We start from the raw sequence: 14,777 nt of genomic DNA, 5'->3' as shown, positions 1-14,777 counted from the left end.
GTAAGATGAGTGCAGAGGCATAAAAATATCTTGGTTCCCCAGTGGGGATAATATTAGCACGTCACTGTGTAGCGATATTGTGCAGGAGAGTTTAATTTGCGTTTGCGAAGCGCTTGCATTATAGTGCTGAGCTTTGGGAAAATGCCGATGAGGAAATGCATAATCCTGCTTTGGGGGCCAGGTTTACATAAACTGGGGTCACCCATTGCCTGCTGGCTGAAGAGAAAATATCTGACCGGATAGAATAAGCTCTCTGAGCATGGAGTGGGGTTTATATCGCTTTAAATAAACAGGGGTTAGGTGTACATGGATGCCCCATCCCTGGCAGTGCTCAAGGCCAGGATGGACACAGGGGCTTGAAGCAAGCTGCTCCAGTGGAAGGTGTCCCTGCCCATGGCAGGGGTTGGAGCTGGATGAGCTTCAAGGTCCCTTCAAATCCAAACCATTCTATGTAGGAATGCCTGAACAGCAGCATGCAGAAGGTGAGGACCTGGGCTGAATGGGCAGCCTTAACCACAGCACTGCAGGACTTTAAAGCACTCTTGACTTAGGAACTGAAGTGACAGCAATGGGGGGACATCTTCTCCAGAGGGAGCATCCTGATCGCAGGCAATGTCATGGAAGGAGAAGCCTTGGAGCAGGTTCACGTGCGCGCGGGCTCTCATCGCTGCAGCAGCCAGAGCCGAGCGCAGCATCCCTGAAGAAACACCTCGCACGTGCACGCGTGCTACAGAGAAATCTATCTTCAGCCTTAATGAGCCCACGGCAGCTAACCCCCACCCACACCCGCTCCCTTAAATCTGTATTAGGCTGCAAACCGAATTAACAGCAGGTCTTAGAGGCGAGCTGCGCGCATGGGCACAGGGCAGAGCATTGCAACCCTGGAATACAAAATCTATATATAGATCCCTGCATCTTCCGCACTCTAAATAGGCTGTACAACAGCTATTTTGGGGAGGAGGCAGCGTGTGGAGGACCTGCTAAGGTGAGGGAGGAGCGTGAGGAGCCAGCAGCGGGGCCCAGGTAGGCTCATTAATGCTCCTGGCCTTTTCAGGGAAGATTTAGAAGGACTCTGTAATCTGCAAATTCAAAAGAGCTGACGGAGACAGTTATTAAGGGCTGGTGGGTGATGGCTGCTCACTGTGTTATTAAAGTGCTAAAAGATTATGTCTCTGATAGCTGTGTGCTTACAGTGTCCTTCATGACCACTTCCACAGGGACAGAGACAAGGAGAAAGGCAGAGGATCGATAAAAGGATATTACCACTGGGCCAATCCCAATAATAAGCGGGGTGATATATACACACCATTTAAATTGTCCAACACATTTAATGTTCATTAACACTAATTTTCACAGTGCTGGTGTTTAACATATTATTGCAATGAAATTAATAAAAAATACCCCACAGGAAATATAATTTAACTGTTTATATACTCACCTTTTGATTGCCAATTTCCTGCCGAGCTCTGCTCCTGCATCAGCATTTTCAGGGAACAGCAGCCGAGATCCAGTGGCCAGGCATGGAGAGGGCCCCCAGAGCCCTGCACCGGCACCTTTGGCATGAAACAGACCCACCACATCTGGCAGAAACATCTGGCAGAGCCAGGACTATCAGCACCAGAGGCCCTGAGTGATCAGAAAGGGGTGAGGGTGCCAGCAGCAGGCTGATCCCTGCATTTCCCTTGTGCCGTTTCCCTCCTTTTACACTTCCTCCCACTTCAGAAACCTCCTTTAGATTTTCCTTTTCTTCTCCCTTAAAAACTTCCCCAGGATCACATGGATGGACACTCATTATCCTCGTGAAAAATCTCGACTCGGATTTGGTTTGGTGGATGAGCATTTTTCATTTAAGCAGGAGGAAAGGAACATGCAATAGTTTTGTTGTTATGCAGTAATTACTGGAGAATTACGTATTTGTTTATCTCTTACGAAGCACATTGAAATTGTGCTTGGCCACAGTGTAAAAACTCTGCTATAATTACTGTAAAATTTATAGTTTTTACACTTCCAACAAGTTAGCTTTTAAATCACACAAGACTGTGTAAATACTTTAAAATTATTCAGTAATTACTTATTTACATTGTAATTAAAATAAGTAATTAGCATACATTTACAGAGGATTTACGTACTTATTTGTGAAAATAGTTCCTTGGCAGATGCAAAAGGAATCTTTCGCTGATCATAAAAGAAACAGAAAATATATGTGCTTTGAGAAGGAGACTTGGAAGCTGCCTGACAGCGCTCGCTCCCGGCCAGGGCTGGATTTTCCATACCCATGCCTACGTGGAGCGAGGGCATTCCCATAAAGGCTGGCTGGGAATCTTGACAGGGCAAGCGTGTCATAATCAGGAGCAAAGAAGACTAAGAATGAATTAAAAGAGAAGTGCCCATGGCCAGCAGGACTCAGCTGAAGCCAAAGGGGGGTCCAGAGCAGCCAGTGCTGACTTGCCACAGCCCATCCCAATGGCTCCAGATGCACCGATGGGTGCTACAGCTCATTGTGCTCACCCACTGCTCAGCCTCCACATGTCCCTGTGGCTGTGGATGATCTGCAGATCCCCCCTTTCCCTGTTCAGGAAACGTGGGTGCTAGTCTGGAATCCTAATTAAGGAATGAGCACTTCGCAAGCGATGCCAGCAAAGGTTGCTTGGCCCATGCTTTGCCAGAGGGTTGGCACAGTCTTTTGCTCCTGGAATGGCTGGAGTTGCTCTGAAGCAGCAAGCAGCAGTTGTGTTCTTAGAAAGTGTGTTGGCATGGAGGAGAGCGGACTTCGAGCCAAAGCTGGCCCTTTAAAAACCCACAGAGGGACCGAGAGGGCTTGGCTGCAGGATTAGCACAACATCCACTGACAATCTTCAGGGCTGTGTACTTACTGGGTATGTATTTCAGCTAAACAAGACAAATCTGGCTGATGATTGTGTCTAACTAGGAAGAATGATTGAAGGTCTGTGCCCTCGCCTGTAAGGATAACGTAAATGATGATTGGTTTGAGGCAGGAACTCCCCGGCCAAAGCTAGCAGGAGCAGCCGGAGCAGCGTGCTCCGGCACAGCCGCCCGCAGGAGGGACCATGGGGCTGCTGCCCCCCTGCTAGCCAGAGCTGTGCAAGGGGGAGGCAGGAGGAATGGCTCCGAATGCTCCCCTGAGCTGGACAGCAGCCAGAGCAAGTTCTTCCTGCAGCACAGCATTAGGGGAGGGTTTTTACTGGTATAGATTTGCATCCGCTGTAGGGTTTTCTCTGGGAAACGGTGCCAATCCCCAAGGAAATTTTCCATCAGATGGAACAATCAGAAGAGTTTGGGCTCATGTGCATGTGGGCTCTGGTGTCTAACACATGCTGCTCCTGACACAGGCAGGGTAGACTAGTGAGTTTTCCTGTGCCAGGAGCAACTTGCAGAAGGACAGAGGAGCACAGAGGTGCTTATGTCCCTACTATGAATAAGCTAACATGTCAACACAGGTTCATCATGGTCCTTTTCATACTGGGACCAAGGTGACTGCAGGTAAGCAAAGTTGCAGCTTCACAGAATTATAGAATCACAGGATGGTTTGGGTTGGAAGCTTAAAGCTCCTCCAGCTCCAACCCCTGCCATGGGGGCAGGGACACCTTCCACTAGAGCAGCTTGCTCCGAGCCATGTCCATCCTGGCCTTGAACACTGCCAGGGATGGGACATCTGCCTGGCAGCAATGCATGCCATGGGGTTCCTGAGGATGGTCAGGGCTTTCGGCACTGGCCTCTCTGGGGGTCTTGTTTGAGAGCTGCTCTCATGAGCTCAGCCATGGATTTGCATCCTGACGCTCCAGGTTCTGTTCTCTGTCTTCCTGTGCTCTGTTTTCCCAGACTTGCCGTTGTTTTGGCACATTTCTGACACCACTTTCGTCTTTATTTCTGTACCAGGTGAGTGCTGGTGGGAACCTTAGAGGCATCCAGTGCTTTGTGTAGAAGCAAGGTATCTTCCAGGAAATGAAGGGTTCCAGTGTGCAGACCAATGCTCGTTAGTGAGCGGGACCTTGCTGCTGGAACTGTGTTTGCCACATTCCGCAGTTCAGAAATCCCTTCCTGGTGAGACAATGCGAGGTGCTCACAAAGGGAGCATCCACAGCAGTCTCCGTTGTGGAATTGCACTCCCTCCCCAGAGCACTTTCGCTGGGCTGTTATCACATGTGCTGTATTATTGGATTTCTCCAAAGTCTCCCTTTATCCTTATTAATGCTGTGAATGTTGTAGCAAGGAGTGATACGATCTAACATTGGATAAAATCACAATTTGTCCTTCTTCTTGGTGTAAATGTAACAGGGCTTAACTGTACAAACAAATAAGCCTAAATAGAAACATTTGTGATGATAAATGGGCAAGGAGAGCGCTCTCTGCAAGGTGAGAGATGACAGTGCCTGTGCACAGAATGGAGAATCTCACTGCTTCAGGGTCAGTCTCAGGCAGCCTCAAGGTCAGCTCTGCCGGCTCTCCCTCCTCCTCCTCCTCCCCGCAGCGATGGCAGACGTCCCTACGCCTCTTGCTCTCCAGCAAGGCTTAAGCTCCCTTGGCTACAGCAGGATCCCGGGATGCTGCTCGAGGGCAGTTAGGATGTGCTGCCATTGGGCATGGTTCAGCTCTGGCTCCTCATTCAGCAGGTTGTGGTGAGACTGAGCCCATTCAGCATCAACAGGACCGAGCCTCACCGGGAAAGGAAAGAGCAAGGCTGCTCAGCAGCACTTAAATTCACTGCTGACGTACTATTGAATTGTTTGTATTGCTTAGTTGGCATCTGGTGCAAAACAATTCCCTTATTTTAGCTTCTTGTCTTCCATGCTGAGCAAACACAGCTGAGCTTTGCGATGTGGGGAGCTCCCCGGCTGAACTGTCCTGCGCCCCTCCTGCCACCCATCCTCTGGGACCCCAGGGTGGAAAGAAAACAGAATAAACCAGATCACATCCCAGATTTGCTCTGCTCATGCAATGTCTGTGCTGACCCTGCGTGTGTGAATGCAATGGTGCCAGAGGGGTAGGCAGTGGGAATGGTGGTGCAGGAGCCTCCGAGGCTGAGGATGCTCCAGTGGAGGAGAGGGCAGCACAATGTGCTCCTGGGGTGAGGTTCACCAGCACAGCCCAGCACAGTGCATGGTGCTGACCCTGCGCTCCCGTCACAGCGCGGGAGCCGCGTGTAATGAGGCCCGGTGCGGATATTGATATGACAGAACAAAAGGCCAAGGTGCAGTAAGGACAGCAATCCGCAGGTCTCAGTCCATTTGTTTTTCACACCAAATCCATCACGGTAATGGGTCACCTTTCCGTGGCAGCTCATGATTACCTGCTTACCGGGCAGCGCGGCAGGTATGCGGCAGGCCAGGGCAAGGAGGGAGTAGGTGCGGGACACATCTCCTGCCGCCCCGGGGATTTATGGCAGGTCAGCGCTGCATGTTTCCCTGATAGATCAAGTGGATTGGAGTTTATTTGGGTCACAGCAACCGGCGTTGTTTGCTGTGATAAAAGACTGATGGGGAAAGCTGCATGAGGAGCAGCATCTGGAGGGGCTCTGGGGAGCTGCTGGCTGGGAAGTGGGGTGTCCTGGGGAGAGGAGCTGGGCTGAACCTCACTTCACTGCCCCGTGGTTGTTCCTCATTGAGCTGCCCCTGCCCTCACCCTCAGCAGCAGCATCCTGGTGTGGGGAAGGCACAAAGGATGTCTTCTATCATGGCACAGCCTCCTCAAATCCCTTCATCCCAGCGCTGCATCCCCATCACACTCCCACCCTCCTCCTCCTCAGCAATAGCTCAGGGCATGGTGAATATCTGAAGCAAGGGCAGCAGCCTGGGGACACCTTTCCCAACCAGGAAGGCAGGACCAGACCCCCAGCATATTGGTCCAGCAGTGCTGCAGCTGCGGCTGAGCAGGGAAAATGTTCCTTTCTGTAGCATCCTGCTCACACACGTTCCTGTTTAATATTCATGCACCAAAATGAGACAAGTGCTTAATGAGATCAGCCATGAGTTTTATTTGAACTCCACCAGCAAAGGAGTCCTCCAAATTGCTTTGCAGTGGATGTGCTAAAAAGTTTAATACTGGCAAGCTGATAACCTCTGCGGGTACCTCGGTGTGCTATGCACAAAGGTGTTTTCAGCCATTCTCCATCGCGATGGAGAAGAGAGAGATGGAAATCAGTGCTTGTTAAAAACAACCCTCCACGTGCTTCACTAGAGGTGTGAGCAGGCTCAGTACCATCACCATGAGTACATAGGTTGCATCTGCTGTTCTGCAGGTTGCCCACCCCTTAGTTAGGGTTAATGCTATCAGGAAATGCGCGGACAATAGCTAAACAATGCTCATTATTTCATTGCATAGAAAAAACCCAGCCTAGGAAGACAGAGCTAAATCTCACAGCATCTTAAAGCATGGAAGCCATCTGTGATAAGGACGGTTGCCTTTCAAAGATAAGGAAACAAAATTGAAGCATATTATACATAAATGGCTTCGGGCAATGAATCATTCTGCAGCGTCCTCGCTGTTGGATTGTGGCCATCACAAAGAAAATAGTAATAATGATAGTAACAGTAACTAATACTGTGGGTGCTTTTCGCTGCTCCTGGCTGGAGGGCCCTCAGCCGGATCCCAGCCACTAGGCCAGGAACAGTAAACATACATTTATGGTAATTTTATTTGAACTCTTGAGAATACGTCCCACACCACTATGATTTGATGGCTTATTAAACCCTGCAGGGTACCTTCTCAGGATGGGAGTGCTAGGAGCAGTTGGAGGGAGAGAGAGAGCCATCAGCAGGGACCAGCATCATTTCCCTCCTAATTAAAAGTCAAAATGTCATCTAGGTTTTTGTATTGTAATTGCAATGGTCATTGCAAAGACACCATGAAATCTGGCTGCATTAGCGCTTCTTTGGGGGGAGGTCTGGTGAATGAAGATGTATTGAAGGCTGTTTTCTGGCATTCTTCTTGTACAAGTCCAGGCTTTAAGTGCAGTAAATGAGCCCCCTGCCAAGAGCTCACCTCACCTCTGGGCCCCCTGCTCCCCCCCCCAACTATATCAGAGGACTTGAATGGGGAAAAAAAAATCCTACATTCCAACCCTAAGTGATACCAGTAAGTTTGTGCAAGCTTATGTAAATCACACAAAAAGTGACAAGTTTTCCTATTAAAAGATAATTGTAATCAGGGTGCTGGACGTGCGATGCACTGATGATTGGAGATAGACGGGCAGCGTGAAAAGATGGATCGTTTTAATTTGCACCAATTAAATTGAAGTTCATGGGATCATCTTCTTCAATCTTCATGAATACTTTATTTTCTGGCTGCTATGGAGCTATTAAAAAGAATGATTGAGCCAAGAGCTAGGCATAGTATATTTTATGAAATATCACCTTTAAAGAATTTGAGTGCGCCATTTTCATAATGAGTTTTCTAGTACCTAATACCCTTCTATATTACTACATTTTTAAAGTGGATTGATCTGGAAAGTGCAGAAAGTGCAGGTAATGATACATTTTGCTAGGATAAGGTGGCTGATAATGTATCATGTTACTGCTCTGAGAATAATAGATTACCTTGTGTTTGAGATGTGGCATTCTTATTTTGGTGCTTGCCTTCTGCAGACAAGGGGAGTCCTCTATGTCTCCGGAAAAAAAATGTTTAATTGTTGGCGCAATTTCCTTCTTGTTTCTTCTTTGTCTGTTCTGTGTAGTTTGTGACCTCAGAAAAAGATTTCTGAGGTTTGAGGGAAGATGTTCTCAGGTATGCATTTGTCTTGATGGATGTTGTTAGAACGCAACAGCATGTAGGAGACAACACACTATGGGAGATAAAGAAATACACAACCCTATATTATTTACCAGTGGCTCACATTCTCTTCCCAAGAGGAATGAGTGATGATAGCTTCAAAAGGATAAGTCAATGAGAAGGGTGGTCATCTCTCACTCACAACTGCCAAAAAGGCCCCAAGTCTCACTATTTCACACACAGACAAATCAAAAGCTTAACAGGAAACTGGTGGTGCTCAGCCTTGTGCTGGATTTGAGCCTACCCTGCTCTGCTCACCAGCTTTTGTGACTGCGGAGCTGAGGAATTCCTCTTGGGGTGCTCCATGCCCCTGCAACTGCTCTGCTCTTGTCCAGGTCTCTCTGCTCTGGCTGAAGTGGTACCCTGATTACTATTGCTCTGCATGCGGGCACCATCACCCATGCCTGTGAAAGCTGGCCAGAGCATCTGTCTGTGAAAAGCCACTGTGAAAGCCCAGAGCATCTGTCAAGCTTGGGTTAGCACCAGTTTGGCAATTGCACTCTTATGTGAGAAGTAACTTGCTTTAAAGTTGCACTGGATAAAGTGTGGACAAATACACAGGAGTCCATGGTCCCTTCAGTGCCTGTAGAATCACCTGCTTGGGTTTGTTTCCCTCACTACAGAGCTGGGAGGTGCCACCCTTTAGGGAAGTGCTAATTGGAGCAAGCAGGGACAGGACTCCCAAGCTCACACCACTTCAGGAACAAGCTGGCACATCCCATGGGGATGGCCTGCAGCTAACATGCACTGGTCCCAGTTCCCAAGGGTGCATCCTCAGCACCACAAGTCACAGCAACATGATGCCCTCTCTCTCTACGTAGGTTTAAGCAACAGCAATCATAATTAACCCTGCTAATTAATCAGGGCATAACATATTAATTGCTAGCGCACGAGGCTCCAATTGAGCAGGTGCTGTGTGGGAATCTAATGGGATAATGACCTGACTAGGCAGTGCCACGTGCAGTGGAGTGAGCATCACTTGGAGGGGTGGGCTTGGCAAAACTTTGAATGCTCCTGAGAAAGCATTGGAGGAAAAAGGAAGCTACTGAACTTTAGCTACCTATAGACAGATCTTGTCATTACGTCTATATATGAGTTACTTAATGCAATCCACTATTAAAAAAAATAGTAAATTTTTGCTCATTAGTTATTCAGACATTACTGTTTCCATCAAGTTTTCTCTTTTTTGGACGGGACAAGGGGGTCATCTGGTTTGGTTTGTTTTCTATTTGGAGCATAAAGCCCCAACACCAGAGAAATGCTTTGTTACCTCATAATAAACGTCTTTATTTGGCAGAAGGAATTATCCAAGCTCTTCACTGGCCTTGCTCAGGAGATATCCCAGTGTGATGGAGAGCAGCAGAGCTGGACAGGCAAAGCACAGAAGCAGACCAGACGCCCATCCAGTGACACTGGTGGGTGCAAAAGTAGGGCCAGGCTCTCCCCTTGTCCTCATGTTTGTCCACCTTCATATCCCCACTATTTAATAATGTTTCATTTGGGTCAAGAACATCCACTAGGATTGCACAGGACCCTCAGTGATCTGCTTCACCATTGTTTAGTTTAATTGTCCTAAAATTGGCAATAGATAAAAAGAAAATAATTATCCCTAATTATGTTAATTAAATGGCTAATTCATTAACTAGCTTAACATCTTTTCCTTGGACCATCTCTGCTCTGCAAGATCGTGCTTCCAAGAGGAAACGCCAGGCGCTTGCTGCATTCTGTGTAAACTAAGTTGCAGTGTGTTTAGCGTGAGCTGTATGAACAAAATCCCCTCATTATTCAGATGACAGAACAAAACTATAAATAGTGGATCGCAATTAAAATCAGAACAATTACTTTTTATCCATTATGCTGCCTTTTGCACAATAGCAGCCTATAAAAGGAAAAGGCACAGTCCTTTTAGATCTCTCTCTCTCCCTCTCTCTCTCCCCTTATCCAGAACTGTAGCTGGCTTGCTAATTAGGAAGCTTTTGAATTAGATTATTTGCATGTCTGAACAGGGCTAGGGTATTAAACATCCCTGAGGACATACTATAATAACCTCTTCAGTGGCTTTTAGGATCCCTAAGGAACCAGGAACTCTGAAAAAAACTCCAAAAGGAGGGAAAGTGCATAACGATTTCATCCAATTAGGTATGGATTAGTCGGCTCTGTGTCTTTGAATCCTACTCACTGCGAGAAGGTGTTCTCCTTCAGGAACATTTGGCAAAATCATCGGGGAAATTATAATGCAGTACCTAAATGAAACTGCAATACCTTAGTTTCTCCTCCAAGAAAAAAAAATAAACTACAAAATCAATACGGTGGTGTATAAAGTAAAAAGAAATGCCCCAGTCACTTTATTGCTTAGCTGCAAGCACAGTCTGTGTTTATAGCATCCATGAGTGACTATCAAAGTCAGACTCCAAAGGACAAATGCTGCTGCTTCTACGATTGGCTGCAGCACATTTTAATTTTTAAATACCACTGGTATTATCCCCTTCGCAATGGCTTTTCCACACTCTTCCAGTTTGAAGACATCACCAGCTCATTTATATTTAACAAGACAATTAAGCTGCCCGAGCTCTCCAAATGCAGCAGCAGTTTGCAGCAAGGCCCCTCCAGGATGCTGGGATCGGTACCGGGCACAGTGCTCCTGTGTGCTGTGGATGCTGCTGTGGGTCTGTTCTCCAAACAGCCCCCACTGGGCTGCAGGAGGGCAAAAAGCTGCTGCTCCCACCACACATTCAATCTGTGCATGCAGCCTGCAGCTATTGCATAGGAGCAATGAAGGGCAGCAGGGCAGGTGCCCCCGCTGTGAATATGGTGATTTAGGAGAGAGGAGTAAGACCCCAGCACGACACAAGGGAAGGACAGCAGCAGCAACTGTGCAAGCGAGGTGGAACTGGGATTTGCACTGAGCCCGTTGATTTTCCTCCTTTTACCTTTTTTCTTTGTTTTGTTTTTAAGTGCTGAGATCTAATTTGGAGGCACTGAAAGTAGAGCTTCATGAGAAGTATGATTATTAGAAAATGCCTGTGGAGGTAAGCCATGCTTATAAGACTGCACCTGCAGGGACCACTCAGTGTCACCTCTGCACTGCATCCTGCTGCTTGGATTGGAAGCCCGGATATTGGTATCTAATTGGAATGGATTTCCAGAACAGCAATAAGAGAAGCTATCTAGAAAACTGAACAGAGAATCATAGAATCGTTTAGGTTAGGAAAGACTTTTAAGTTTATCAAGTCCAACTGATAAGCCAGCACTGACAAGTCCAGCACTAAACCGTGTCCCTAAGCACCGCATCTACATGTCTTGTAAACACCTCCGGGGATGGTGACTCCACCACTTACCCTGGGTAGCCTGTTGCCGTGCTTGACAATCCCTTTGGGGAAGAAATTGCTCCCAATATCCAGTCTAAACTCCCCCTGCCACAGCTTGAGGCTGTTTCCTCTCACCCTATCACTTGTTAGCTGGGAGAAGAGACTGACCCTGACCTCACTACAATCCTGTTTCAGGTAGTTATAAAGAGCGATAAGGTCTCCCCTTTTCTCAAGGCTAACCCCCCCCAGTTCCCCTTATAAATCTTTAAATGTATGGATAAAATGCGAGCGCTGGTGCGTGTGCAGGCAGTGTATGGGTTTGCATACTTTGAGCCATAATGTTCAAGCATCACTGCAACAGCCTCCTCTTACCCAAAGCAATTCCTTCTTAGGTAACGCAGAAGTGATTTCTGACTGTCAGATACAAAGGGATTCCCCTCACCACAGCCTTCTCTTGGCCACCAGTATTTAGCTTAGGCCTTTCATCGTCTTCTCTGCCAGGAGCATCACTCCACCTCATGTAAGAATGTCGCTCCTTATACTCTGAACTTCTGCCTTTCATCTCCTGTCCATGTCCCTTGCTCCCATGCTGGGAAGGGGAGCGAGGGCAGCCCCTGTTGTAGCCTCTCCTGGAAACACCAGCAATGGTTTCACACTCTTCATGCTTTCTCTGCTCTTCCCATTCTCATTCCTTGGAGCCCCTGACCTCCTTTTTGCCATTTGGCTTTGAAGATGTTGTTCGAGGTCTCAGCAATGACCAGCTTTCCAAATCAACTGGTTATATGCTGGGGAAGTTCTGGGTTTCAGAGTATTCATATTTATCAACATCAGCCTTCACTAGCTATCACATCATTCATTCTTTTGTACGGCCAAATTCCTTTGAATTTCTTTCATCTTTTCTGAACTTAACTAATCTACACAACTGTTTCCTTTTCCAGGTCAGTAATTAGTATATTAATGTCATTAGACTGAGTGTGTAACCATGTAGCACGCTGCTAGTGACCCTTTACATTGATTAATAAAACACTATCTACCACTTTTGTTTCCTTCCTCTTAGTCCATCTTATTGATTCATAATGCTACTGTATCTCTTACCCCCATTTTTATCTTGTTTCCTAAGAAATCCTGTGGGAAGACCTCATTAAAAGCCTTTTGAAAGTCTAAAAATATGTCAAGATATTCTCTTTTATCCATTTATATATTGGTAGGTTCAAAGTATTCTAACAGATTAATGAGACATGATTTTCCACAGCAGAAACTGTGTTGATTGGAAGTGATCTTCAAGGTATTTTATCATTCTATATTTAATAAATGTTTAAACCATTTTGCCAGATACCTGTGCAAAGCTGAATGGTGTCTAATATCCTGGATTACACTTAGAGTCTTTTAAAAATGTATAATATACAGATAAAACCGCTCTGCTCTTCTTCCACGAAGGGGAAACAGGGCAAATATTGCTGTTGTGTTCATTTTTTCTTCCTCTTAAATGCAGGATCTTAAATGAATATCTAAATATGTGGCCTTCTATTTTCTCTCCAATCAGCTCCAAGATGAGACACAGTGAATATGTAAATAGACAGCAAATTTGTCTCCTTATGCATAGAGATATGCTACCATCCCCAGAATAGCCAATTGACACAGCTGCCCACTGCACCCACTGCACTCTCAGAGCTGGGATGGAAGCAGTACACATCCTGCAGGTTATAAGCCTTCATCTTTCCACCCAGACCTACTCAGGTCTTCTCTACAGACCCACCATTGAAACTCTGGATACTTTCCACTTCCTTGGAGTTTGTTCATTTTAACATGGGTTTTGATGAGAAATCTTTAACATTACTCCCCACTATCATTTCACTGTAAAAATGAGCTTGTCAAAGTTTGAAGATTGAAACTGTAAAACACTTTTTTTCCCTTCTCTGCTAATTTCTTTTAAATGAATACCATCTTAATTACAACCCGCTGCTCGTTATGAAACAAATCACTGGGAAATTAGTTGTCCTTTCAGTTGCTTATGTCTCTGCTTTACAAAAATGGAAATGTCTTAAAAAATCCTCTGCAGGCTCAGACCTTTCCAGCACTCCACTCACAGGTGCCTCATGGCATAGGGACAAGGAACGAGTGACTTCTCTTTACAGCGTGCTTGTAGAGGTGTTTGTGGTGGGAGGTTGATGCCAGTTGATGTGGTACAGCTGCACCATGGAGACTGGTCATGGGCATCACTTGGGGATGTCCAGGGGAGAAGTCCAGGTAGTTCCTAGAGCAACAAGAGAAGAAAGATAACCCCAAAGAACAGTGAGGATAGCTGCCCTGCTTCCTGCCCTGCTGCCTCTTCACCACTGCAGACAGGGTGATAATTAATGCATTTGTCCCAGTTCTGTTTTCAACTATAGAAACAACACAGAACTCATAAATCAGCCCAGCTTCATCTACAGCCAGGATGCGCTTTGAAAACGAAGCATGAGAGCCTGTGTGTATCGTGTGCTCCCCAGCTCAGAATACCCTGAGACCGCCTGGAAATCTTGACATAAATGGAATACGAGATAGGCCCTTTAAATTGGTAAGCAGGAGATTAAAAAAGGAAAAAAGAATGAAAGTTCCCTGCAGCCTAATCACATCTCTTTGGGAAATTCCCGCACCAACCCAGCCGTGAAGCCAGCACAAATCAATGTGGCCCAGGGGATCAACATTTTACATATATATAAAAAATTGTAAACATCTTTTATGTATGCAATGTAATAACTACACTCAGCATCATGGGCTTTAAAAGCAAATGTTATGGGCAGTTGTATTGCAATAAAGTGGTTAAATGGGAAAGCTTTGAAGGGCTGATAATTTGTACTCTTTTCTTTACTGAACCAACTTATTCTTGAATGAATGTGACAAACTAAAACATTCTTCTATGGGAAGGTCCTGAGGGACCATGGGACAGGAGCAACCAGTGTCCATCCTAATGACTGACTAGCTGTATCGTGCTCCCCAGCCTGGTTCGGTGTGCTCTTGTATCACTCCAGTTGATTTATACACAGAGTAGGTGCTGCTATTAAAATGGTCCCTGGAAGCAGTCGGACTTTCCTCTGCTGTACCTGGTGGCTATAAAACCCCATCTAGGAAAATATAAATTAATACTTTGAAAATTTATTAACCAATAAAATTAGCAATCAAGTGCTATTTCTGACTCGCAAATAAAAGCAGTGGTGCAGGTTTGCACTGGGCCACTCTAATTAGTGCTGTGCAAGTATTCTCCAGGGCCATGTCACGGCTCCTTCTGGGCCAAAAATCAAAGTGAAGCTATGGGTCTGCTGCACTAAATGGACAGTAAATAACACATTCACTGCCTTTAATTATTTAACAGGAACAGCAGTGACCCAAGATAACATAAAATATGTACAAAAATACTGTATGGGAATGCAGTGCTGCTGAAGGTGTTGGTTTTCTTACACTGGAGATAGAAGTTGTCGCTTCATATAAATAGGATGCAGTTCTGTCCTCAGTGCACTTCTAAGGGGCCTCAGACCTTTCTAGGGCTGAGACGTGGTTTCACTTCCCCACTCAGTGCAGGGTTTCTCTCTTTATAGAATCACAGAATAGTTAGTGTTAGAAAGGACCTTAAGATCATCTACTAGTGGGACTAATTATTTTATCTTATTATCGTACTCTGGGACATGCACCTTACAGGATTGTCTG

General features: G+C 46.1%; 1 long non-coding RNA gene across 2 annotated transcripts; it reads left to right on the top strand.

Moving 5' to 3' along the window:
* Positions 1–4,890: 4,890 nt before the first annotated feature.
* LOC130595082 (uncharacterized) lies at positions 4,891–12,757 on the top strand. Of its 2 annotated transcripts, none has more exons than XR_008971218.1 (3): positions 4,891–5,002; positions 10,741–10,814; positions 12,637–12,757. It is a non-coding gene; the product is annotated as an uncharacterized LOC130595082 (long non-coding RNA). The 2 variants fall into 2 exon arrangements; XR_008971219.1 differs by lacking the exon at positions 4,891–5,002 and adding an exon at positions 5,222–5,331.
* The last annotated feature ends 2,020 nt before the right edge of the window (positions 12,758–14,777 follow it).

Source organism: Pezoporus wallicus, unplaced genomic scaffold, assembly GCF_028554395.1.
Source record: "Pezoporus wallicus isolate ANWC-B61680 ecotype Strahan unplaced genomic scaffold, APGP_CSIRO_Pwel_v1 contig_8013, whole genome shotgun sequence".
Lineage (NCBI taxonomy): Eukaryota > Metazoa > Chordata > Aves > Psittaciformes > Psittacidae > Pezoporus > Pezoporus wallicus.
This window is presented reverse-complemented; position numbering and strand designations above follow the sequence as displayed.